Here is a 27414-nt window from a genome sequence, read left to right as displayed (position 1 = left end):
AGAGGTGGGAGCAGGGGCTGAGGCAGCTGACAGTTCCCTAGCTAGGTTCAAGTTTCTTCATCCATTTGCTCCAGAGCTTTCTGGAGGGCAAAGTTCCATTTAACATACTTATTGGCACTGGTGAAGTGGAAAAAATTAGTATATGAAGTACCGGCCAATACAAATATAAAGTGAGCCACATACGTAATCTTAACTTTCTTAAAACCATGTGAAAAAAAGGAAAAATAAACAGATGAAATTAATTCTAATAATATATTTTATTTAATCCAATATATACAAAATATTTTTACCATCTAAATCAATATAAACTTGTGAATGATATACTTTATATTCATTTTTTTCATACTGCTTTTGAAATTCAGTGTGTATTTTACACTTACACCACGTCTCCATTTGGACTAGCCACATTTTAAGTATTCACCAGTCACGTGGGACTAGTGCCTATTTGATTTAAAAATGAGGCTCTAGAACAGGCAGCAATTGGTAAGGTACTCCTAGCTCACATCCCAGTCCTCGATATTTCAGCAGAGCTACAATGGTGTCTGCTTTGAGAATATCAGATATATAATCAAAATATTCATATGAAAGTCCAAGCAATAAAAAAGAACATTTTGAATAATATCTACTATACTTCAAGCTCCACAAAGGCCAGGACTAAGCCTGTGTTACTCATTGTTCTATGTGTAATGACTGATTGAATGAATAAGTATATTTGAGATATTTTTACATTCTTTTTCTGTTCATAGAGTCTCTAAAATCTGATGTGTATTTCACACTTAGAGTACATTTCCAGTCTGACTACTTACATTTCGTGGGCTTAATAGCCACAAGTGGCTAGTGACTACTGTGTTAGACAGGAGAGATCTAGATTGTTGGGATACAAGATTGACTCTGTCATCAACATAAGTCACCAGATGGGTGACCCAGGGCAAGTTATTTTATTTCTTTTTTATTGTTTGCCAAACTCTCTGAAAGCATGAGTTCCAACTTAAAATTCTGTGAGTCACTTTATATAAAAAAAGAAAAACAAAACAGCAGTGATATCTGATGCCCATACCTAATCCCATACCCAGTTAAAACAGCCATCTTTATTACTATTTCAAATAATTTGGCTAATGGAAATGGCATACGTCTTTATTTGCCTTCCATGTGTTTCTCCAGATGTACAAATACAAATGCCACAAGGATATGTAGCTAGAAGCACTGAGGGGAGTTCAAGACACAATATATACTGGGCTTTTCAGTAACTGCAACTTGGCCTGTTTTCTGGTGGCTGTGGTGGATGGCAGAGAAACTTGCTAACAGGCCAGACTCTCTTGGTGGGGCATGAGATGGCCTGGTAGGGAGTGGGTGATTCTAATTTGGCTTCTGACTAGATACTTGACTGATAAGCAAAACAGACAGAGTCTAAATTTTAAAAGGAAACTTAAATGTCAGGACCAAGGCTGTTGTCCGTCGTGATGCAAATTGTGCTCTGCACAAGGTTGCCCAAGCCAGAGAGATAGTCAGGAGAACTTCTCTGTATGATGCCCAGTGTACTCCTGTGTGAGCTTGTGTTCACCTGGAAGAAGAGGTGCCTTCTGAAATTTTGTTCAAGGGCACTTCATGGGCCATCACCAGCCCTACTAAGGACCTAAGCAGACTGTATTCAACACCCGAGCTATGGCTAGAATGAAGAACTCCCCGTCTAGCTAAGATGCAAAAAGTAACAACAACAATAATAAAAAGAAATCAGCTTGCAACTAAGGTCTAAAATATGGAAGCCTTTATATATCTAAATTTTTGCCTAAATGAGTATTATTCCTTTCTAGGAAGTAAAATAAAAGGGGAAAAAGACAGTGAAACTCTGTAAATGCATGTGTAAGAACAGACTCAAGATATACTTGTAATACTCTCTCTCAACATTTTTTGCTTGCATGATATATCAAAACTTTTTTTCCTTAAATTTTAAATAATTCCATTTAAAAAGGGAGGTCATAGCACAGAGAGTCTTTAGGGCAGTGGAACGTCTCTGTATGATGCTATAATGGTGGATACATTCTACATTTGTGCAAATCCATAGAATGTACGACACCAAGAATGAACCCTAATGTAAATATGGACTTTGAGTGATGATGTGTCAACGAAAGTTCGTTAATTATAACATATGTACCACCCTGGTGGGAGATGCTGATCGTGGGGGAGGTTATGCATGTGCGGCGGCAGGGAGTATACAGGAAATCTCTATTTCCCACTCTGTTTTGCAGTGAACCTAAAACTGTGCTAGAAATAAAGTCTATTTTTAAAAAAAGTAAAGTCAGGACATGAGTTTGCCATCTTTATGATGCTGAGTATGGTAGAATCATCCACAGCTTCACATTCCAAGATAAAATATTTCTGTCTTCCTCAGCACCCTGCACAAGTAACTCCACTCTAATTACTAGCATTTCAAGTATGCTAGCCCAGAAACTTTATCAATCATATGAGGAATAACTTCTAAAGGTATTTACGGGTGTTTGCTTTTTAAATTCTTCCTCAGTATAGTTATACTGCTTGGGAGGTGGAAGGATGGCTGCCCCCTATGTGCGCACACTGGCTTCAGTCACCTGTGTCTCATCCCATCAGTCAGAAGTAGGAGCTAGTTTCACTCCATCTATTTATGGATTCTACCTTTTCTCTTTTATCTCTCAACTTCACTGTTGAGCAGTTTTAGGCCTAAGCCAATTCAAGTGTTCAGCTCCATCACAAGATCCAACTTATGTTAACCAATTTAGAAGACCAGGAGTGGTTTGACGAAAGGAAAGCCTTGTGGCTTGTTACATTTTGATAAGAATGCAAAATGGTAAGTGTCATGAGATGGAAACTACGTAAAAATGAATGAATATGCATGTGGGTAAAGGATAGAAGGTAATTAGAAATTAAAACAATTCTGATAGGATGTTAGGACTAAAGATTCAGTTATTTTCTTTTTCAAGTTTCTAAAATACTGTGTCATTTCACATTTTGATTACTTTTTTTTTTCCTTTTGGAAAATGACCCCACCAACATGCCAAAACTCACCCACCCACTTGACCCTAAATGGAATACAGTCAGCCCTCTCTTTCTGTGGGTTCCACATGTGTGGAATTCAGCCAACCCTGAATTGAAAATATTCAGGAGAGAAAAATAGATGGTTGCGTCCGTACTGAACATGTACAGACTTTTGTTCTTGTCATTATTTCCTAAACAATACAGTATAGCAGCCATTTACATGGCATTCACATTGTGTGAGGCATTTGTATTAGTCTGTTCTCATGCTGCTAATAAAGACTTACCTGAGACTGGGTAATTTATAAAGGAAAGAGGTTTAATGGACTCACAGTTCCACATGGCTAGAGAGGCCTCACAATTATGGCAGAAGACAAAGGAAGAGCAAAGGGATGTCTTACGTGGTGGCAGGCAAGAGGGCGTATGCAGGGGAACTCTCCTTTATAAAACTATCAGATCTCATGAGACTTATTCACTACCATGAGAACAGTACAGGAAAAACCCGCCCCCATGATTCACTTACCTCCCACCAGGTCTCTCCCATGACATGGGAAGTACTACAATTCAAGGTGAGATTTGTGTGGGGACACAGAGTCAAATCCTATCAGTATCATAAATAATCTAGAAATGATTAAAGCATGCAGACGATGCATGTGGGTTATATGCAAATACTACACTGGTTTATATCCGGGACTTGAACATTCATGGATTTTGGTTTCCACGGGGGTCCTGGAACCAATCCCCCACCAGTAACAAGGTATGGCCATATTTTACATCAGTGGCAATGAACATAAAGCAGCAAAATTCATGTGCATTTTTCTTGGTTCAGGGCAGGCAAAGACTGACGGTTTCTCATACTTTATCAGAATCCTAGTTTTATTCTGCAGACACAAGGGAACACAGAGACTGAATGCCACTGAGTTACTAGAGGAGGATGCCAAAGGATCTAATTCCAATAAAGGTGAGTGGTTCAAACCCTAGCCAAGTTACATCTACTTCTCAAGTATGTCGAAAGAACCCACAGTCATTCTAATTTCACTGCCTCTGGCTAGAAATTTATGTTTCAGCAATTCAGATGGGATACTCAATTCAGAGTATGGCATTTTCATAGTATATGAAGGAGATAATAAAGTTAAGACAGTTTCCCTCAACTTACTTCAGTAGGAGCTTTGAAAAAATGGAGTCAGCACTTACGTCAGAGGACATAAGTGTTGCCTCAGGCTCTCTTGGGTACTCTGAGTGTCTGACCACATCTGGGATGCATTTGGGGATGTCAACTGGCACTTGATACTGAAGTCAAAACTGGTGGTCAAGGACAATGAGAGACCCGTAGGCAGTGGTCAGTAAAGCTGTAGATGCCCAGCCTTTGAGGTACAGGTGCCCAGCTGCCTTCATGTGAACAAAGAGTGATTTGATGAAGATGTGAGTCTTGCTCTACATTTAATTCTCAGCTTTCATAAGGACTCTTGGATATTTAATAACAATAGTGTTGCTTTGATACAACCAGACTGAGGCACAGTTTCAATCAAATTATTTTGTGAAAAGAAAATGACTTTAGTGCTATTTTTCTGATAATAAACATGTAGTATAAAATATAGTATTTATAAAATGTAGAAAATTTTGAAAAGTAATTTTTAAATGCCCCACATTCCACAGGTAACTTCTTTCAAAAAATGAAAGAATATTGCATATGTGTGTGTGTGGGTGTGAATGTGTATGTATACATATGTACTTTTTTTTAAACAAAATGGCTTTGTAGTATACAGACAGAATAAATAACTTCTCATGGGAATAAATATATATCACAATTTTTGTGCATAACTATAAGTCACATTTTATAGATGTATTTAATGAATCCCATATTGCTTATTGACAATTTTTCATCATTCAGCTTCAATCATTTTGAAACCATAGTAGTTCAAACTTTTACAAACCCAATTTGAATATTGCTTAAAAAATACCTTTCAAATGTTCCACATTGTGTGATGAAGAGAAATGGTTGATGTGGGTGAAAAAACACTTATTTCAAGTAAAAATTTATGTTATTTTTTATTTTTTTTAAATTGGAAGAGAATAGGAAAGGGGAACATAACCCCATGTTTTGCCAAAACATTTTAAGTCAGCCCTGAAAATGAAATGTGGTTTTGAGGGAAGTCAAAAGCCCTTGAATGTCATCTACTGGCCACCCCAGCTCACCTCCAAATTCTTGAAGTTGGTTTTGAGTCAGTCACTTGTGCTATGTATTTATTTCTTGCACTATAAGAAGAGATAATAATAATAACTTGTCTACTCAACTTGGTTATAATAAGGTTCAGGTGATATAATGAATGTGGCAATACACTGGACACTCTAAAGCATTACTTACATATTATTAATATAACCATTATTTATTTATAATTTCATATGATCAGATGACCAGAGGAATTTGATGAACCTACTACTATTGATATTTTCTTGCAAATGTGTTTGTAGGAAATTGATTATATTTTTTACAGATAAAGCAAGCTTGTTTTCAAGTTAACCAGAAGTACCCGTTAAAGTCTTAATCACAGGTTAACCCTTGTTTCCTATTTAGAAAACCATTTGTTTTTATTGCCATATGATATGATTTGGCTGTGTCCCCACCCAAATCTCATCTTGAATTCCCACATATTGTGGGAGGTACCTGGTGGGAGGTGATTGAATCATGGGGGCAGGTCTTTCCCATGCTGTTCTCATGATAGTGAATAAGCCTCACGTGATCTGACAGTTTTAAAAGGGGGAGTTTCCCTGCAGGAGCACTCTCTTTTTGGCTGCTGCCATCCATGTAAGATGTGACTTGCTCCTCCTTGCCTTCCACCATGATGGTGAGTCTTCCCCAGCCATGTGGAACTATAAGTCCAATTAAACCTCCTTGTTTTGTAAATTGCCTGGTCTCCAGTTTGTCTTTATCAGTAGCATGAAAATGGACTAATACACCATATAACAAATTATTATAAATGTAATGACTTAAAACAATTCCCATTGATTTACTCATAGTTATGTAAATCAGAAGTTCAGGTATGATGTGATTGAGTTCTCTGCTCAGGGTCGTGAAACTGAAATCAAGATGGTGGTTGAACTGTGCTTCTTTCTGGAAATTTTGCAGAAGAGCAAACTTACAGGTTGATTCAGATCATCAGCCATATTTCGTTTGTTGCAGTTGTAGGAATAAGGTCCCTCTTTCCTTGCTGTCAGCTGTCGGCCACTCAGCTCATAGAGACCATCCTTGCCAAGTGATTTGTCCATTTCAAAGCCAGCAGGAGAATTTCCTTGGGCCAGCTCCCTCTCACACTTGAAATTTCTGACTTTCTCTGTCTCTGACCACAAGACCCAGATTTAATGGCCTCATGCACTTAGGTCAGGGCCACCTAGATAATATCCCTGCTTTAAGGTTGACTGATTTGGAACCTTAATGTCATCTGTGAAATTCCTTTACAGCAACACTTGGATTCGTGGTTGCTCGATCCATAAGATAAGTCATGTGTTCTTGGGAGTGTCTTTTAATTCTGCCTAACACACACCTGAAAGCCAAAGTTCTCTTCCAATGATTCACAGGACTGCTGTTTCCCTTTGATAAAAAAGAAACCCTCCAGTGTAAAAGTCATTCGAAAGATAAACTGCTAGGGTGCTGAGAGATCCCATTTCAATACCAAGGCTCTAATTTCATGACAATAGTTATGTTCCCTTCTTTTATCAATCTTGAGAATATGTTTAGAAGTCAAATATACCAAGTTTGAATCTTGCTTTTACCACTTCTCCTGAGTTGAGTGACATGCTGAACCTGTTTGATTCTCTTTTCCATCTGTAAATGGTAATAATACTACCTACTTCGCAAGGTGATTGCGACTATTAAATAAGACTATGTGTGCATATAAACACATCTTACCATAGCACCTGCATATAAGTGCAAAATAAATAGTAATCTTAACATTATTTCAGTGGGGAGGTTTATATTATTATCGTGTGGAGGCTTTCGTTATTATCTGATTTGAAGTAATCTCTTGGCGTTTTAAAATTAAATCCACCATCCAGCAGAAGATATGATTTTGCCCCTGTTGTATTTTTACTGAAAATATTTTCCCCTAATAATATCATTATTAATGAATACGTTATGTATAACTTTAGTTTTCTTGAGGAATAATAGGTCTAAAGTTTTCAAACTTCAGATAAAAGGTTTCTTCCCCTCAAATAAATGTTTATTTCCATCTCTACACTTGATCTTAGCCAAAAGGCTGAGTAGCAATTGTTTTCTTTCCATCTCTATGCAAATATTTATTCTTTGATTTTAAGGTCCCAATATGGAATTTAAAAAACACAATTAGCTTTAGATAAAATTCAGTAAATACATCTGATGATAAAAATCTGTGCTGTTTTCATTGGAGGCCCCTGGAATGTGGTCAGATATCCTTTAAAGCATAAATAATAATTACAAATCGCATTTAACATATTAGAAAACTGGGTGGGCAAGGTGTGTTTCATATCTCCTGAGAACTGAAGGACAAAATTGAGATGAAAACCAGGCAAAGCTCCTGAGTTACTCTCATTATTTTAGCAAATGTTTGGCCAGGAAAGTGAGGCAGTATAACCAATTCATAACTTTGTTGTATCATAAAAGTTTTGAAAGCCAATATATCCAAACAATTAACTCATCTGAGCAAATTATTCGGGGCAACAGCTTATTAAACAATTCATTTATTAAGACTCATTTTGAGACCTTCATCTCACTAAACTATTATAATATGAACTTTGCTGAATCCTAATCAATTCCCTGCTTTGAAAGATTCAACTTATACCACTTGAGACCTGACCCCAAAGCCCTGGAAATATTCTCTTTTACCTATTCCTTCTGAGACACTAAGATGTAGTCAAGGTTATCCTCTTTGCTGCTGTGGTAGGTTTAATAAAATCAGCTTTGCTTAGTCAGTAGATTTTTCTGGTTGGTTTTCTAGAGGAACTCAACTGTTGAAATTAATTATCATATATATCTTTTATAATCTGGAAAAAACATTATTAAAGAAAATAAGTCATCTAATAGCACCCCCCCCAGCTTCAGAATGAACTGTACTATAGACATTTTGGAGCACATACAATGTAAGCCCTTTTTTTTCTTTATTCTTTCTTGACACAGTATCAGATCTTTTATTGTCATCAAGTAATCAGTGAGAGAGTTCAAACTGAGGTGAGATCATCAGGTATTTGTAAGACTTTTAATTATATGGAACATTTTGTCATATTGAATACAGGCACTGTCACACATTCATGAAAACCTTCAGGTTTTAGTTTAGGTTCTTTATGGATGAGGGTCATATAGTACATTTTCTATGTCCACAGAATCTTGTATACAACAGAACTAAACAAATTCTGGTTGTTGGATTAGGAGTTTAAGGACCAATTTAAGGTCACTCCCTTTTTAAAATTATCTGAAAAAAATGCATATTTTGTCTTACTTATTTCACATCCTGGGTGTCCCTAAGCAGAAAGGAACTCCATGTCATACCAACAACAGCCGACAAGCTTTAAATATACATAGTGATCAGGTTTGGGCCACTTAAATTACTTTTTACAAGTCCTCCGGAAATCGAAGTTATTTGAAAGAAGCACTATAAGTAGAGGTGACATCAAATTGTTCATAAATTGTGCATGTGAAATTCCAAAGGAGGCAGCAGAAACATTTTTACTAACCAAACAGCAAGTATCACATCATTTGGGGGAACAAGCCGTGTTTATTCAATGTGCTGCTTTGTAAACATAGCACAGAGATTTCAATCTATGAAATGGGATAGCTGATGATTACTTTCATGAAACACGAATGAGAGTTTTTACATAATAAATAGAATAATTAGGACTCAAATCAAGTTAAGTTCTTTTTTTTAATCTATGTAAACATTTATTTTTTTATTTTTTCTTCTCTCTTGTCTTTTTTTATTATTATACTTTAAGTTTTAGGGTACATGTGCACAATGTGCAGGTTTGTTACATATGTATCCATGTGCCATGTTGGTGGAGGGACAGCATTAGGCGATATACCTAACGCTAGATGGCGAGTTGATGGGTGCAGCACACCAACATGGCATATGGATACATATGTAAGTTAAGTTCTTATCTGGCTTCGGTATTAACTATCTGTGTGGTTGGGAGTAAGTTATGCAATCTATTAAATCTTCAATTTTATAGTCTAGTAACTACAAATTAACAATGCCTGCCATGTTTATCTCACGGTGATTTTGTAGAATTGAGCAAGATAGAATCATAGCAGTTGGGGGCTGAAAATTAGTTAAGGCTTATTTAGTCCAACTAAGTATGGAAACACGCTTTGAAGAAGAAAGTTTAGTACCATATATATGTGGAAACTTCTGATTTTTAACTCATTCTGAAACTATTCTTCCAAATATTTATGTATTTTCCCAGTTGAGGTGCTTATCTCTACATTTGCATCACTCAGCTTGGTACCTGGTGTTTATTATGCATTCACACTATAAATTTGTTCAGTCTAAATGAATAGTGAACTAAAAAAGAAGTTATTTATCTTCGATGGATAGACCGGCTCACTTTTCTCCTGTTTTACTTTTATGTGTGTTGATTTGGTTTACATATTCGTAAGTTGGATATGATGTTCTTATTCTACCCCTTTGGGGTATTATGATAATTGAGGTGAAAATAGGAAGTGATCATAAGAAAGATTCTTTGCTGGAAGCTGGTAACATGAGTTGCTATTGAGATTTTCTGAACGTGTAATGAAACAGTAGGCCAGAGGGAGCAAGTAACCATGAATACTGGGGTTTGTTTAGAGAGCTAAGGGTTCATGCCTTTATGTACTAATTTTTCCAACTATCAAACCTTGTAGGTATAGTCTTATAAAAGGTATTGCAATACTTTCCCATATTGCTGATTACATAATGCCTTATAAATATACCTCAATGATTTTGTCTATCTTAATTAATATCAATATTGTGAAGTCTGCGGGTGCTTCTATTAAGGTAAACTGAGTTATTGGGAGTTATTTGACTCCACCCTAAATGACTCTAAACTAGGTGCATATGAGTTTTAAAAAATAATTTCCCCATGTTTTCCTTTATTTTGATTGGATACCAAAATACTTGGCTGTAGCATTTATTTTCCTTCCATTTCCTACATATGTGAAAACCAGATAACCAAGACTGTAGAATATACATAAAATTCAAAAGATAATGATTGGTATTCTAAGAGTATCAGCCACATGCTATTGTTTCATTGGGTTTGGCTGGTCAGTCTTTTAAAATTCATTCACTTATTCACCGTTTGCCATGTGCCTAGGCACTTTACTGGAGACAGGGGTAGAAAGATGATATAGGACACATATTTCTAGATACATGAAGTTGCTGGATTTACACTCCAATTAAACAAAGATGTTATTATATGGTCTAAAGGAAATACTGTGATCTAGGTTAGCAACTACTTTATTTTTATTTTTATTTTTGAGATGGAGTCTCACTCTGCTGCCTAGGCTGGAGTCCAGTGGTGCCATCTCGGTTCACTGCAATCTCCACCTCCCAGGTTCAAGTGATTCTCCTGCCTCAGCCTCTTGAGTAGCTGGTACTACAGGCACATGCCACCATGTCTGGCTAATTTTTGTATTTTTAGTAGAGACGGGGTTTTACCATGTTGGCCAGGCTGGTCTTGAACTCCTGACCTCAGGTGATCTGCCAACCTTGGCCTCTCAAAATGCTGGGATTACAGGCGTGGTCTACCGCGCCTGGCCTAGGTTAGCAACTACTTTAAATTCAGTTAAAATTTGCAACTGCAAGGTAATAGTCTCTAATCTGTTTGAGTGTTAGTTCCTGCTTCATAGTCACATCAGGTACATTATATTATAATCAGAGTTAATTCTGTATCCTATTATCTATGTATGAGTTGCTAGGAATTCAACCTCATTTCTCACTGAGAAAAATGAAATGAAATTTAGTGTATAGAATCCAGCTCAATATAAGGAAGAACTTTCTAACAATTTCAGCTTCTCAGAAATGGAATGTACTGATTTGCTCATTAGCTTTGCTTTTTTATGTATACTTACCATATATATATATATATATATATAAAACTTGTAGTCAAGTAATACCTTCAGTGTATCCTATGAACCAATGTGAAAAAAATTACCTTCTAATATTTATTTAAGTTGTTGACTTAAATGTAATCAAATGAAGGATTTTAAAGTTATTCTTAGATGTTAATTTATTTCAAGTCAGTATTTACTTCATTGAGAATATAGTTAATATTGATTCTCTCACCAATGTAATTCCACAATTATTCCAATTTTATGTTCCTGCTTGAACTAGAATCCTTTTGATGTTTTTATTCTAATTATTAAGTCTTTACAGAACAGGTGAAGGAGGGAATCTTCTATCAATTTCTTGTAGCCACCTCTTCAAGTTGACTTCTCCAGAATGTAGTCATCTAACAGTGTATGTACCTCATAATATTATTGTCTAATGAAAACACCATTATCTTAGTGGTATATTTTCAGGGTATTTGTCAAATGATTTCCTGAAGCCAAGATACTCAAGATACTCTATGGCAATAAAATCACTATTATTAACCACTTTCTGAAGAACTAAATGAGGTTTATTTGGCATGAACAAACCATTTTGATCTTTTAGTTACTCTTTGATAAATTTCCATGGTAGTTTTAGCCTTTAGGCTAATTATTTCTGAGAAGGAGAGAGGTCAGTGAGTGGGAGCATTTGATGCTTCCAAGGAAAGAAAGTTAAAAAAAAAAGAAAAATAAAAGACCTCTTCCTTTTTGACATGGTAACTGTGCAGAACTTCAGAAGACCGGGAAGGGTCTTCCTGAAAGGGTCAGGAAGCAATCGATGCGTGCATACCATTATAAAATCTGATGCTCATTTTCACATTCATTTATTAACACTGCATGCATTAAATCATTAGGTAGAAGGAGATTGAGTAGGACTATGTGTATGAGGGAGGATGGTGAAAATGAGGTCCAAATGACCATGTTAGAAGGAAAGAAAAGTGGGCTTTTAGAGGTTACAGTGAGTGATCAGAGTCACCGTCCCTGATTTTAGCATTTCTAATTTCTAATAAGTCACATTTCTTTCTTTCTTTTGGCATATTTTTTAGTAGCAAATCTTTCACCATTGCGAAAATTATGGTGAAGAATGCAAATAATGTAGCAGAGTGGATGAGGATGGGTATCCTTATCAAACTATAAGGCCACTTGAAGTTTTAAACTAACCTCATGTAATGTTCTAGTTTTGGAAGATGTCACTAGGTCTCTAATGAAATAAGTTTGCCAGGCTTCTAACAAGATTTTTCTCTTTCCCAAAGCAACACTGAATAATCAATGAAGCCTTTCCTTGATTTCCTTTCTTGTTTTTTTTTCTTTTTTTCAGTTCTTCTTTATTTTTTTAGTCAATGAGCTCAGCCCTAAATGAAAGCTGGAGTTGTATGAACTGAATTGGCTGGAAATAGTAGCTGAAAGGCGTGCAAATCAAAGCTGGCAAGTTCAGCTCTTCCGTTCTTGAAGGAGTAGCTAACTTCAATCCAAATGGCTTCCTGGGCAATTGTTCGATTATTCTAGGGTTTTGTTCCTTGTATGGAACCAGACATTAATAACCTATTTTTTGCCAGCTAAACCAAGAAAATACACATCTCATCTTTACCTTGCTGTGCCTTAGTACCCATGTGTACACTTCCTAGCAGTGTGGGAACTGTGTGGGATGGGATTTTACATCATTTGTGGAGTGGAGGTGGGAGTGGAGGGGATAGGCTTCAGGCTCTTTGATATTTCCTGCTCCACTCTAGCCTAGCACACGACCTAAATTACAGACAGCGGAGAAACTAGGAGCTCTGGAAATCAAGTAGCCTCATCCTCATTCACTTTGGTACCTATGGTAAGGGCCAGGACTTCTAATATTTTTGTGGGAGATACATATGTCTCCATACACACACATACAAACCTACATTTTCTGGAGTAGAAATTATTTGCAATTTTGCTTTTGGAAATTATTTGCCTCCAATTAATTTATTTTTAGATCATCACTAAGTATATTGAAAAATCCTTGCAAAGAGAGAAAATCTAATCTAAAGATGACTTTTAAATATAGAAAACTTTCTGATTGTTAAATGTCATACTTTATTAATGTAATGTTTTGTTATGTAGCCATTTTTAATCACATTATTAATTCAACTGTTGGTATTTTCTTGTTTTAGTTACATCATTTTTTTCTTTATATCTCAAATATTTTTAATGGCCTCCAAAAAGCCTAAGGTGCTGGCTGCTCTGACTATCATGGCTGATGGACATGATGAGGGAGCAAGTTTCTGACTCTCTGTTCTGCTTCTCTGCTACTGCTTGTACACCTACCTCCTCATTTTCTAGTTCAGAATAATAAATTATCAGTCATCTATTTAAAAATAATAAATTAAAGTCATCTATTTGTATAAGATTATGCTACAATATTAAAAACTCTCTGGATATATTTTATATACACATTAGCTAAGAAACAGGACCTTACTGTCATGGTATGAAGTTCATTCTGTTGAGGTTTTACATAGCTCATACCTTTGTAAGAATACATAGCTTCTCTAAAAACAAAAGTGACAGCTCTCTTCTACCACACAGTTAATGTTATGACAGGCAGAAAATTAAATACAGACTTTCTGAATGTTGTAATCACTGATATTTTCTATTCACATGAGCTTCTAGAATGTTTAAAGCCAAATGTAGAGTAAGTCATTATAAATAGATTTGAGTAAGTACACACAGGTTTTATATTTTGACCTTACTGTTTAATTTTGTGATTGAGAGCACAGGTGTAGTTTGGTGTTAAGCAGGCCTGAGTTCAAACCCTGTTTCTAACACTTTGTAATCTTAGGCAAGTTACTTAAATTCTCTAACTCACATTTTCCTCACCTGTAAAATTGAAATAATATCGATTACTTTCTAAAGTTATTGTGAAAATAAAATATATGAAGCTCTTAGCACAGGCAAAGTCTTTCATACATATTGGCTATTAAATGTTCCTATTCTTATTTCCCTTGGTCTTTATTTATTTTTTTTTTACTTTTAAATTGTTCTAGAGTGCATATATATCTTTAAAAGTGTCTTAAACACTTATTTGAAGAAGTTGGGCTATAAATAGATCAAATAAGTCAACAAGCAAATAATTACCAAATATTGAAATTTTTTATTCTTAAAGAAATTGTGGTTTAGAAGAATTTCTCAAACTTTCATGTGCAGAAATTAGAGTTCAGCTGGGGATCTTAATCTCGTCAAAATGGAAATTCTCATTCAAAAGTGCTGGAGTAAGGCTTGAGAGTCTGCATTTCTAACAAGCACCTGGGTGAGGTCCAAGTTACTGGCCCTGAGAGTAGCCTTGCACAGCAACGGGTTCTGAAGAGAGGTGTAGATATCATCCTTAGAGCTTTATGAAAGCACTCAGTAGCTGGTTTTGTTCCTTGAACTCCTTGAATCATAAATGAAAGCAGTGAGATGGTCTCTTATTTCTTACTCTTTTATGAGTAAAAGCTTTATCGCTTTAACCAAAATCTGAAAGAATCACATAGGATTCTATTTCTAAGTTTTTTTTGAGTGATACCAGCCCCCTTAGTTGGCACTTGGTCCCTTGACACTGGACAGTCTTTTCCCTTATATTCTATGAGCTCTTGAAGACTTTCATTAGGTCACGTGGCATATTTATTAGGCTGTTCTAACATAACTTGGCTGAATCACACAGGCTATCCAGTAGTCAAGAAATAGTCTCTAAACCAATGTTATCTTAAATGAATGATTATTTCTGAGACAGCTATATGATCTTTTAACTTCACAATTTTATTAAAACTCCTCTCATTAAGGTTATTAGTGACTTTTTATTGCTAATTCCTATGGAGCACCTCCCTGAAGAATTTGGCCTTGGTCTTCATTCTTTTTTTTTTTGAAAATTTCCTTTTTTCTTTTGTTTTTTGAGACAAAGTCTTGCTCTGTTGCCCAGGCTGGAGTACAGTGGCACGATCTTGGCTCACTGCAGCCTATGCCTCCCGGGTTTAACTGATTCTTGGGCCTCAGCCCTCCAAGTAGTTGGCATTACAGGCGCATGCCACCACACTCAGGTTTTTTTTTTCGTATTTTTAGTAGAGACAGGGTTTTGCCATGTTGGCCAGGCTGGTCTTGAGCTCCTGGCCTCAAGTGATCCACCTGCCTCGGCCTCCCAAGTTGCTGGGATTATAGGCATGAGCCACCACTCACAGCCCCAGTTTGCATGGTTTCTGTTTGCTCTCTTTGCTTGTGTCTTATTACTCTTCTGGCTAAGTCCCCTAATTCACTTATATAAGAACTAGAATTCTCTCTTCTTGCTTAATTCTTCAGTCCTTACTCTATGTCTTCTTATTCTGTGGTCTCTTTGGGCAATACCAAATCCTCCTACTTACTCAAATATATTTTGACAATGCTTTAATTTCTATCTCCAGACTAGAGCTCTCTTCCAGATCCATATCTACCAACTATTTCAACCCAGATGTCCTACTGGCACCTTAAATTAAATGTATCCAAACATAACTTTACTACCTTTCCTTAACTTTACTTACTTATTTAAGCCATAATTATTAGTATTAAAAGTAGAGAGAGTAAAAGAACATAAGTAATTAGATTTTCTAAGAATTAAATCGCATTTAACATATGTCAGATGCTTACACTATTTTCCGTAGTATAGCTCATAGCATACATTACTTAGGGAACTGTTTATGAACCCATGTTCTATATGTTGACAATTTATCTCTGGATTGAGGATCAGAAATCTGGGAGATATCCTAGATTTCTCCTTTCATCAAATATTCAATTAATTTGATAAGTCCAATAAATTTATCTCCTAATAAATTTATTTTCTTCTCAGCAACTTTTTTCAAAGTCACAGTTTAAGTTTGTAATATTTGACCTGTGCTGTGTCTAGTGGCCCTCTGTAAGCCTCTCTGGCTTTAGCCTCATCAGCCTCCACTCACTCTGCTTATTGCCTGCTGAGTGTTTTTTCAGAAATTCACATCTAATAGTGGCTTTTCTTTGTTCAAAATTCTTCATGGATCCATATTTCTTAAAATATAGCGTCACTGAATTTTTTACATAACCCTTGTATATGACAAGTGAGAAACATAAGCTTAGTATTTTCTATCTCTATAGTTTATTTCTTATTTCACGTTTTTCTCGTGGATGCTCCAGCAATATTTAACTAATTGTTGACTTCTGAAATAGATCACACTTACTCAAATCTACATCTTTTCCTGAAGGTCCTTCCTCTTCTAACTTAATCTGCTATATTAGACTAAACTCAAAATTGTGCTCCTCTGGAAGCTTTTCTTAAATTCTATGAACATACTTAAGTAATTATTAAATTCCAATTTAAAAGAAAATTTTAATACAGCAGTTTTCTAATTTTAGTGCATCTTAATTCATCAGGAAATAATATTGAGTTTGATCAAATATTTTTCCTCTAACTGATTAGATGACCATGCGATTTTTCTCCATTATTTCAGTATTGTATTAAAGTGGTAAAATACATGGACATTCAATTGTTAAATCAACCTTGCATCCTAGAGTAAACATCACTAGTTATGATTTATTAGCTTTAGTTTTGTATTTGTTGGACTTGGTTTAATAATATTTTTAAAAGATTTTAATGTTTATCTTTATTAGGATATTGGTATACAATTTCTTGTAATATGTTTTCAGGTCTTGGTATCAGGTCAGGTTCATTCATACCGAGTTTTCTCTACTCATGTGAATTTCTCTGTTTTTAAACTTCAGATTATGATTCTGGATTGGTCTGTTTCTTTATTTCATTATTATTATTATTATTGTTTGGAGTCCCACTTTGTCACCCAGGCTGGAGTGCAATGGTGTGATCTCAGGTCACTGCAATCTCTGCCTCCCAGGTTCGAGCAATTCTCCTGCCTCAGCCTCCCGAGTAGCTGGGATTACAGGTGTGTGCCACCATGCCCGGCTAAGTGTTTGTAATTTTAGTAGAGATGGGGTGTCACCATGTTGGCTAGGTTGGTTTCAAGCTCCGACCTCAAGTGATCCACCTGCTTTGGCCTCCCAAAGTGCTGGGATTACAGGTGTGCGCCACCCTGCCCAGCCAAGTTAATCCTTGTATTTTGAAAGTTTGTTGTTTGCAAATCCATTTGGTATTGTCATGTTTTTCAGATCAATGTAAACCTCTCTAATTATAAAATAACCCTCTTTATTTTGTTAATTCTATTTTGAAGTCTAAATTGACTAATACTGTTAGAGCCACACTATCTTTCTCATGACTATTTCTGTGAAATAACTTCTCCCATCCTTTCAGATTCAACCTTTTAGAAAATATATATATTTAAAATAGATCGCTTCTAGATAGTATACAATTAGTTCTTGGTTGTTTATCCAATTTGACAATCTGGCTTTCTGATTAGCAGTCATTTTTTAAAAAATAAATTTGTGTTTAACATTTTAGTTTAGATCATGCAACATGCTGTTGCATCTATCTGTCTGTCTATCTATCTATCTATCTATCTATCTATCTATCTATCTATCATCTATCTAGATATATATTTTTTGGCTGGGCATGGTGGCTCATGCTTGTAATCCAAGCACTTTGGGAGGCTTAGCCAGAAGGATCACTTGAACCCAGGAATTTGAGACCAGCTTCAGCAGCATAGTGGTACCTTATCTATATGAAAAATAGAAAAATTAGCCAAGTGTGGTGACATGTGCCTGTAGTCCCAGCTACTTGAGAGGCTGAGGTAGGAGGATTGTTTGAACCTGGGAGGTGAAGGCTGCAGTGAGCCATGATCATGTCACTGTACTCTATCCTGGGTGGCAGAGTGAGACCTTGTCTCAAAAAAATTTTTTTTCTTGCTTGGGATAACATTGTTTGACTATACTACAATTTATTCATCAGTTTACCTGTTGATAGACATTTTGGTTATTACCATTTTTGGATATTACAAATAAAGCAAGCTGCTATAAACATTTGTGTATGCCTTAGTGCAGACCTAAATTTTCGTTTTTCTTGGGAAAAGTGGCTGGGTTGTATGATAGGTGTATTTTAATATTCTAAAGGAAAGTCTAAAATGTGTTCAGTAGTGGTTGCATTGATTTTATAGTCCTACCAGTAAAGTATGAGAGTTAAAGTTCTGCATTTTTGCCAACACTTGGTTTGGTCAGTCTGTAAATTTTGGTTAGTTGAGTGGGCTACATAATGGTATCATATTGAAGAGTTTTCCTAATAGTGCTGGGCATCTTTTCATGTGCTCATTTGCCATCTGTGTATCTTCTTTGATAAAGTGTCCAGTTTTTTTGCCCATAATGTTTATTAAGTGTTCTTATGACTATTGAGTTGTAAATATTCTTTATGTGTTATAGATAAAATTCATTTGACAGATACATATTTTGTAAACATTTAGTTTATAATTTATATATGTGTACTCACCTTGAATCCTGTAACATTACTAAACTCACTTATCAAGTCTGGTAGTTTCTTTGAGTGATTCCATTGAATTGTAAATAGAATACTATTTCATTAAGGCTCTGATATTTCTAAGTATCAGATTGAGAAAACTGGTACAGCTTTTCAGACACAGTCAAACTTTACTGAGTAAATATTTTTTGTGATTTTTTTTTCTGTTAAAAGCAATAGTTGTGAAGCAAGTTCACTGTGCACTGGTATACATCCTAGGAGAGGACTCTAAAGACTTCACCAATACCATGCACCAGTATCAGTCAACTTGTATGAGTCTGGTAAAACAAAACACTCACACAAGTGAAGCAAAGCAACTATATTACTCACAGATAGGCAGCAAGGGACAATAGAAGCCTGGAATCAATGGCAAGCCAGGTCCCTAACCTCATGAAAACTGCCCAAGGCAGATGAAGTCTTGTGTACATGTGCCCTATATCACACTGCAGCTGAGGGGCCCTCAAAACCCATTTCACCCTGGTTTTATATCCAGGGGTAACCAGAATTTCCAAGCTAAAGCATTGCAGGACATCCTCTTCTAAGAGGGATGAGAAAAGAGCCTGGACTGTTATAATAGTTTCTCTTTATCTCAGGATGCTGCATTCCCAGCATATTCTGCAGTTGCCCTTGAACTACATTAGAGAAAGGAGGAAGAGCTGGGTCTCTAGGGTCGTTCAGGGACTTGTCTTGCAATAATCAATTCCTTTTCTGGCACAAATTTAATAGTCTGTAACAGATGAATTAACAAATTTAGATCCGTCTTCAAAATTCTCACTTCCCAGATGGACACTTTCATTAGGTGTTTGACCTTTGTAGGAGAGGTTTTTCTTTGAGTTGGGGCTTGATGCTGACCTGTGACATTTCTGCCTCACAAACATAACCAAATCAGCCATACAATAGTTATTTGTTACTTCCTCCCAAATACATAGTAATGTGGGACACTCTTCATTTGCTTAGTTGTATGGCAGTGAATTTGAAAATCTGCATGCTGTTTTGTTAATTATGTTTTTAATTGAGTCACTTCATCTGAACAAATAAAGCCACCAGTTATTAGAAATGCCATCTGAAGTCAGTAGCTAATAAAGCTATATCGAGTTGTTTCAGAAGTATATGAAAATGTAGTAGAATCATGACAGAAATACCTTTTAATTTGAAGCTGAGATCTATACATTTTTAAATGTGGTTTCTTACTGAGTTAGGTTGAATTATTATGGATTTGTGTTTTTAGTCAACATGGGGCATTTATTTGCAACTTGCCAATACTAGAGAGTCTTGCCTTCAGAACCTAATTCAGGTTGCCAATACAATTTTTTCTAAAAAAAAGATTTACTGCCAAAAGTTGAGAAGTGTCCTTTTAATTTCCCACAAGAGATTTTGGCAAGAATATTATCATAAACACTTTGCTTTTAGTTACAGCATTTTTATATCTCGCACAAAGACGCGGTATATAATCTTATTGTCTGATTCCTCTTAATGAGCCTGTAATCTTGTAGAGTTTCTAATATCACATATAATTCCCATCTGTATCTCCCTCATAACTTGGGATATTATCTTTCATATAGTAGGTGGTCTACGAAATAGTTGCTGATACTAATGATAATTCTGGGGCTTCAGCTCATCTATACCATACTTTCTTCTTTTATTACTAAAACTGACCTATATACTTCACACTGGTCTCTTGATTTCTCACCTGAAACTTTGGATTATTCTATTTCTTCCATTGGAAATGCTTTCCATTCTAGATTTACTTATCAAAGTCTAAACCATCTTAAAAGGCTGCATTATCACCCTCTGTGTGATGCTGCCTCTGACGTTTTTTGGGGGAGATATACACTTCTTCACCTCCCCTCTCTTCCTCAAAGAACCACAAGGGCTACCATTGATGGAGAACCGAATACATGTCTCACAGGATGCCAGGCATTTTATATGTTATCTCACTGTACTCTTCAAACAAATTATAAGTGTGCATATGAAAACTCTGTGTTTCCATAGATGAGGATACTGACAGTAAAAGAAATCGACTACTTTGCCTACATATAAGAAGTGATGAAGCCAGTGTGAAAAATTCTGACTTCAAAACCTTTTCTCTTTCCACCATATTAAAATAGGCCTCTAAGGCCTTATGATTTTCTGTCATAAATTCTTCATGATTATAATCGTACTTGTTAGGCTGTGTGTTTGATCTTTGATGACAAGATGAAATCATTTCAGACTTTATAAAGTATAGAATAGTTAACTATAAAATTTCTACTTTTAAATATAATTTCACAAATATTTTTGAGTACCTAATGTGAGCAAGGCATCTTTCATACTAATAATAGATTTCATATTTACATCACCATCTGTGAGGCATTTTTCCTATTCTATCTTTTAAAAAAATACTGTTCTGATGAGAACACATGGACACAGGGAGGGGAACATCACACACCAGGGCCTGTCAGGGGGTGGGGGCCTAGGGGAGGGACAACAGTAAGAGAAATACCTAATGTAGGTGACGGGTTGATGGGTGCAGCAAAGCATCATGGCACATGTGTACCTATGTAAAAAAAACCTCATGTTCTGCACATGTACCCCAGAACTTAAAGTATATAAAAAAAAATTGTTCTGTGTCACTATTGTATCTCCTAACTAGATAGACCTTGGTATTGGGTAGACCAGTGGCCTTTAAATGTATTTTCTTTTTTTGGCAAATGGACTTTAAAAGGAAGTCAGTGAGTAGTGAAGGAGGAGCTGCTCTAGGCACAGCTGGGGTAAGGAGGGGGTGCTATTGGGTGTGGCAGGGAGGTCAGGGCACCTTCTCAGGCCCCTCTTAATGCCTTGCTGCAGCCCTTAGTGCTTCCTTGTGGAAACACCAGTGCTTTGTTGATAAAAATAATGAAATGAAAATAAGAAAATAGAGGCTATTTGTGTGTGTGTGTGTGTGTGTGTGTGCTTCTGAAATTTTGAGGCCTTAGTGCTTATTCTGGACTCCTAATTATAGTACTTTTGTAATAAACAAATAAGCAAAAGTGAGCTGAAGTACCTAAAACACCCACAAAACTGATAAAAATAAAGACAAACCAGGACAATAACCACAGAACTATGCAAAGGATATCTTGATGAACTCTTGAATATGGCGGCTGACCCCTTGGTGGTAACTTAGGGTTTTAGTCATGTTCATACAACTCACAGCCCTTAACCCTCTCCGTGGTCTTTCCTTGTCTCTTCTCCAGACTACTTAATGACTCTGTCTCTCTTCCTCTCGCCCTCACAGCTCCCAGGATTAACTCATTTCCACTGTCTTCTTTTGAGGTCCATCCACTGTTCCTTGTTACTGTGTGCTCAGGACTCTACACATTTGTCACTGAATATTTTATAAATGCCACCTCCACACATTTGCTTACGTGGTCCTTCTACTTGAGTTTTCATGAAATCCGATGGTTTCATAAGTATTTGGTAGTTCCTCCTGCATTCATTCTCCTTCCTGCTGCCTTGTCCCTTCGACTTCTGCCATGTTGGTAAATTTCCTGCAGCTTCCCCAGTCATGCTGAACTGTGAGTGAGTTAAACCGTTTTCCTTTATAAATTACCCAGTCTCAGGCAGTTCTTTATAGCAGTGTGAAAACAGGCTAATACAACATCCAACATTAATTCATGCTAAGGAAAAAGTAAAGCCCAGTAAGGGAACAGAGATGTGTAGGTGGGTGTTATTTTAGATACCATAGTCAGTTATTATATTGGCTACCAAGGCCATTTTTCTTCTTTATTTTATTCATTTATTTAACAAATATACAAATGAAATCTCTGTCAACACTGTTCTAAACCTTACAAATGAATAACAGAGAGATAATGTTCTCTCCCTTAAAGGATGTATTGATTACTGAAGGAAGATGAATACGAGTGTTTGTGTATACACACACACACTATTATATATACACATACACAAACACAATCACAATCACACATGCACGCACAGAAAATTACATTATTATCCAAAGGCTTTTGATAGAACTTCATCAGTAGACAGTATTCTAAATGTCAGTTATTCTAATAGGATCTCAAGCGTCCATGACTTGTGTTACTGGTAGTTTTCTCAGATGAGGATTTATTTATTGGCTAGTGTATGTGAACCAGTCAAACAGCTGGTAAGGAACCATAGTGGACTTTCAGTATCTACCTTTCAGGACAGCTTTGTTATTCTCTACTTCCTTTATGTATTATAATGTGGGACTTTATTTTATTTTATTTCTAGTTTGGTTTTTTTATAGAGAAATAACTCCTTAAAAGAAAGTCAATTGCTAGCATTGGTAATCAAAGAAAAGAAATTGAAGAGATTTAAAGACATGATAGTTACTAAATAGAATGGTCTAGATGGCTCATGTCATTTCCTTTTCAGTTTTATATGCCACATTTTATAGAATCAATAATATGCCATGTGCACATTCAGGGTTGTGAATGAGGAGGGTCTGTGGAATGGATGTGGCACAATGTGCTCCAGAGATAGAGATACTGTTATCTTGCCAAAGGCTTTGTTGAGGGCGAAAGCCTTGAGCTAAACCTTGGACAGTGATAAGGATTTGCCAGGAAAGGGGATTGGGAAAAAATTTCTAATCACACAGGATAGATCAAAATGTTTCTGGGTTTAAATAATTATAAGTACTTCTTTCTGGCTAATGATACATAGATCGGGTGCAGGAGTGGAAAAGACAGACTGAAAGGTGCCTCCAAGAAGGAAAGCTTTTAGACAGTCTAGACATCTTGGTCTCAGCAGATTGTGGTTTAGAAGGAAATAAGAAAGACAACAGGAAGATGAATTAGGAAGATAGTACAATAATCTGGTAAAAAGAAGAATTGGATTGCTATTTTTACCCAAGGAACATTCAGTGTTTGGCATGCTGGTATAGGGAAATTATATCCACTGTGTCCATTTATTGACTTTGTATAATTAAAGATGAAGGGGCAAGAGGGCTGCAACTGAAGTTAGAAAAGCTTATTGAGAAAAGATATTATGAGTCTGCTCTGTGCCAGGAACTGTGTTGCTTGATTTTCACACGTAATCTCTAATCCCAAAACTTTGTGGGGAAGATATTATACCCACGTCTATTGCTAGGAAAAATAAGTTTCAGAGAAAGTAAATGTTTTGCTTCACATTCCCTAGCCAGAGTTGTGATTCTCACTCAGCCCTGACTTGGTCTAAAACTCTTATTTGCTCCCCTATACCATGTTGCAGCAGATAGACAATGAAAAGGATTAGGAGGAAACTAAACAAGTCTATGATTCTCAAAGTCAGTCTCCAGCTCTTTTCAATTATAATAAATTAAAGCAGTAAAGGAATAATACAAACCGCCGAGTCCTCTTTGAACTCATTTGGCTCCCTAGAATAATTGAACAAACATACCTTTACTATCACAGTTATATTATGAAGAGAAAACCCAGTGTATTTCCTTCGAATACTTGTTTTGGTTGATTTATTTTCTTTCTTACGCCTGTGTGCTTCTGTGTAATTAGAGACGAATTTGAAGTAGAAGACAGTTTTCATGAAACCTACTCATCCTTGTAAAGATTAATAGGGAGCAGAGGTGATAACGGATTTTCTACTATATTACCAAGTCAGAACACATGGGAAAAGAACACTTTGTGATATCATGTTTAAATTTAAAAAGGGTCATTATTTTTCTTGGAAAATGTAAACATTTCTCGATTTGTTTGTTTTTAATTCTGAAATTATATGACATTGGATATTAATACAGATTATGAATTGGTGCGATTTCAGGTTTGATCACATTGCCTGCTAGTGAGCCAATAAGAGTGAGAAATTGTTTGATGTTGGTCAAAGCTAGGAAGATTATGTGGATGCAGAGCCTGCAGTAGAGTGGGGATCAGGAGAAATGGATGGCTAACTACTGAATTCTAGAAGAATGTTAAAGGCTTGGAGGCCTTCTAGTCTTAGAAGAGAATAATGAGGAAGGAAAAGTGATAATTTGGAGTCCATGATGCAAAATATTTTCAGTAGAGATACCATACCTCACTTGCTCTTTCTTAGCCATCGGATGAAGCCACCCATAACCCCCTACCTAAATAGTCCTCCTTGGGTCACTCTTTATGATATCATTTTTAATTTTCTTGTCGCAAATTTACCACAATCAGAAATTACCTTGTGTATGAATCTCTTTACTCGTCTATTTTTTTCTGTGTTATTTTCTAGCTTGCGCACTAAATATAAGCATTGTGTGGTCAGGGATCTTTTCTGTGTTGTTCAACTCCTTATTTTTATTGCCTAGTATAATGTATGCCACAAAGGCTGCAACTCTTACAAAGTTTTTGAATAATTTAGTAAATGGATAAACTATTTGTAATGATCCAAATATCGTTTAATATTACCATGAGTCAATATTTGTAAAGTGCTTAAAACAGATACTTGAATATGGTGAGTACTATAAATAAATTTGTTAACTAAATGAATACTGTACTTTCTTAACTAAAATAAAATTATTTCTGGTGAATAAGAAAAGACAAGCATTTGGTTGTATGACTAAAATAATCAAGACATTTATTAATAGCTAATACCTTATAAAAGAACTTCTAGCTATAAGTGGTTTTGTTCACTTTATAGGGAACTTCAGGGAAATTAAATCTTTGGCATTAACTGAATACCTGTCTTAAAATTAATTGACAATCAAAAAAGGGAAATGCAAAATAATTGCCCTTCCCTTGTACTTCATGACATTCTATACTTCTTATGAGAGGGCAGTGAATTATAATTGGCTATTTACTTGTCACTGATGCTTTATTGGAGTGCAAGCTTCATGAGAACAAGCCAAAACATCTGTCTTTTCACTTGTCACTGTTGTGTCTTGAGAATGCCACCCAGTGGCTGGCATAGGGTAGGTGCCTCCAAAACGTTTAATGAAATAATGTGTTAATTTGGGGTGGAAAGAGGTGTCAAGATAGTTTTGGAAACTTCCTGAATCTTCACATAAAAATAGATGGAGCAGGCTGGGCGCGGTGGCTCACGCCTGTAATCCCAGCACTTTGGGAGGCAGAGGCGGGAGGATCACGAGGTCAGGAGATTGAGAACACCCTGGTCAACATGGTAAAACCCCATGTCTACTAAGAATACAAAAATTAGCTGGGCAGGGTGGCACACACCTGTAATCCCAACTACTTGGGAGGCCGAGGCAGGAGAATCGCTTGAACTCAAGAGGTGGAGGTTGCGGTGAGCAGAGGTCATGCCACTGGACTCCAGCCTAGTGACAGAGCAAGATTCCATCTCAAAAAAAAAAAAAAAAATCCGGGCGCCGTGGCTCACGCCTGTAATCCCAGCACTTTGGGGGGCCGAGACGGGCAGATCACGAGGTCAGGAGATCGAGACCATCCTGGCTAACACGGTGAAACCCCGTCTCTACTAAAAATACAAAAAATTAGCCGGGCGCGGTGGCGAGCGCCTGTAGTCCCAGCTACTCAGGGCGCTGAGGCAGAAGAATGGCATGAACCCGGGAGGCGGAGCTTGCAGTGAGCCGAGATTGTGCCACTGCATTCCAGCCTGGGCGACAGAGCGAGACTCTGTCTCAAAAAAAAAAAAAAAAAAAAAAAAAGATGAAGCAGCTTGACAGATAGCAAGACCAAAACCCATGGTCAAGATTTAAAGCAAAAATCATGATAAATTTTTCTCTCACAAACCTGAAAGCAAAAGTGAATGGGAGCAAACCACTAGTAACCACAAGACTTGCATGCTATTGGTATTTGAACAAAACAAGATAGGGAGAAGCAACAAACCATCAGACAGATCTGATGGGGGGGAACCTAAAACAGCCCACACAAGTGCACTGTAGATCATGGTGAGCCAATGTGAGAATAAAAGCTGACCCACCAGGACTCCCTTCTGGGGCAGGAACCCACTGTAAGGATGAACTGCTGTGAACAAAATCAAAATTCATCAAGAGAGCAACAATAGAAACAAAAGAGAAAGAGAAAGACTAGATAAAAGTAAGAAAAGAACAGAACCTGAAAAACTCAGAAAGATAGATACCATGTTTTCACGATTATAGGAAAGAACAGAATAACAGATTTTGTGAAATTAGAAAAGCTATGTGAACATAAATATTAACAAGAGAAATGTATTGAGGTCAAATCTCATAAAAGTAACTTAAAAGGAGAGAATGAACAGAAAAAGGGGAAGACCATTATTTATATGGCCAATTCAAGAATTTCTGAATATGCTCAAGAAACAGAACAACAAAAATCTTTGTAACCTACTGTTTCAAAATGAGTTAGAAAACAATATAAAATGTAAAAGAGCATCACAAATTATAATTAGAAAACACAGCAATGAGGTGACAGAACTAGGAAAGAAGGAGAAATACGGGACAAGAGAGACCCTCTCATACTGTTTTATATTGTTTTATACTCAGAAAAGGAAAGAGAAGCGAAACAAAAGGCAGGTGGCCCAGCGCCTAGGAACCAGACCCAAAACCAAGGAACCAGATCTGAAACCAGGCCTGGGCCTGCCTGATCTAAGCCTGGTAGTTAAAATTCCACCCCTGACCCAGCAACTGTTGTTATCTATAGATTCCAGACATTGTATGGAAGGACATTGTGAAACCTCCTGTTCTGTTCTGTTTCACTCTGACCATCGGTGCTCACAGCCCCGTCACGTACCCCCTGGCTTGCTCAGTCGATCACGACCCTCTCACGTGGACCCCCTTAGAGTCGTTAGCCCTTAAAAGAGACAGAAGTTGAGCACCTGAGGAGCTCGGATTTTAAGACACTAGGCTGCTGATGCTCCCAGCTGATTAAAGCCACTCCCTTCACTATCTCGGTGTCTGAAGGGTTTGGTCCGTGGCTCGTCCTGCTACATTTCTTGGTTCCCTGACTGGCAAGCGAGGTGAGTAATGGACGGTCCACGCAGCTCCTTAGGCGGCTTTAGC

General features: G+C 36.7%; 1 protein-coding gene and 1 non-coding gene across 3 annotated transcripts in view; one reads left to right on the top strand and one right to left on the bottom strand.

The window, feature by feature from the left end:
• Positions 1-27414, top strand: part of PTN (pleiotrophin) — a 113962-nt gene that overhangs the window by 47436 nt on the left and 39112 nt on the right. The gene's annotated exons all lie outside the window — the stretch shown is intronic.
• Positions 8151-8226, bottom strand: LOC129485556 (small nucleolar RNA SNORD81). The gene has a single exon (XR_008658696.1). It is a non-coding gene; the product is annotated as a small nucleolar RNA SNORD81 (small nucleolar RNA).

Source organism: Symphalangus syndactylus, chromosome 6 (genome assembly GCF_028878055.3).
Source record: "Symphalangus syndactylus isolate Jambi chromosome 6, NHGRI_mSymSyn1-v2.1_pri, whole genome shotgun sequence".
NCBI classification, from domain to species: Eukaryota; Metazoa; Chordata; class Mammalia; order Primates; family Hylobatidae; genus Symphalangus; species Symphalangus syndactylus.
This window is presented reverse-complemented; position numbering and strand designations above follow the sequence as displayed.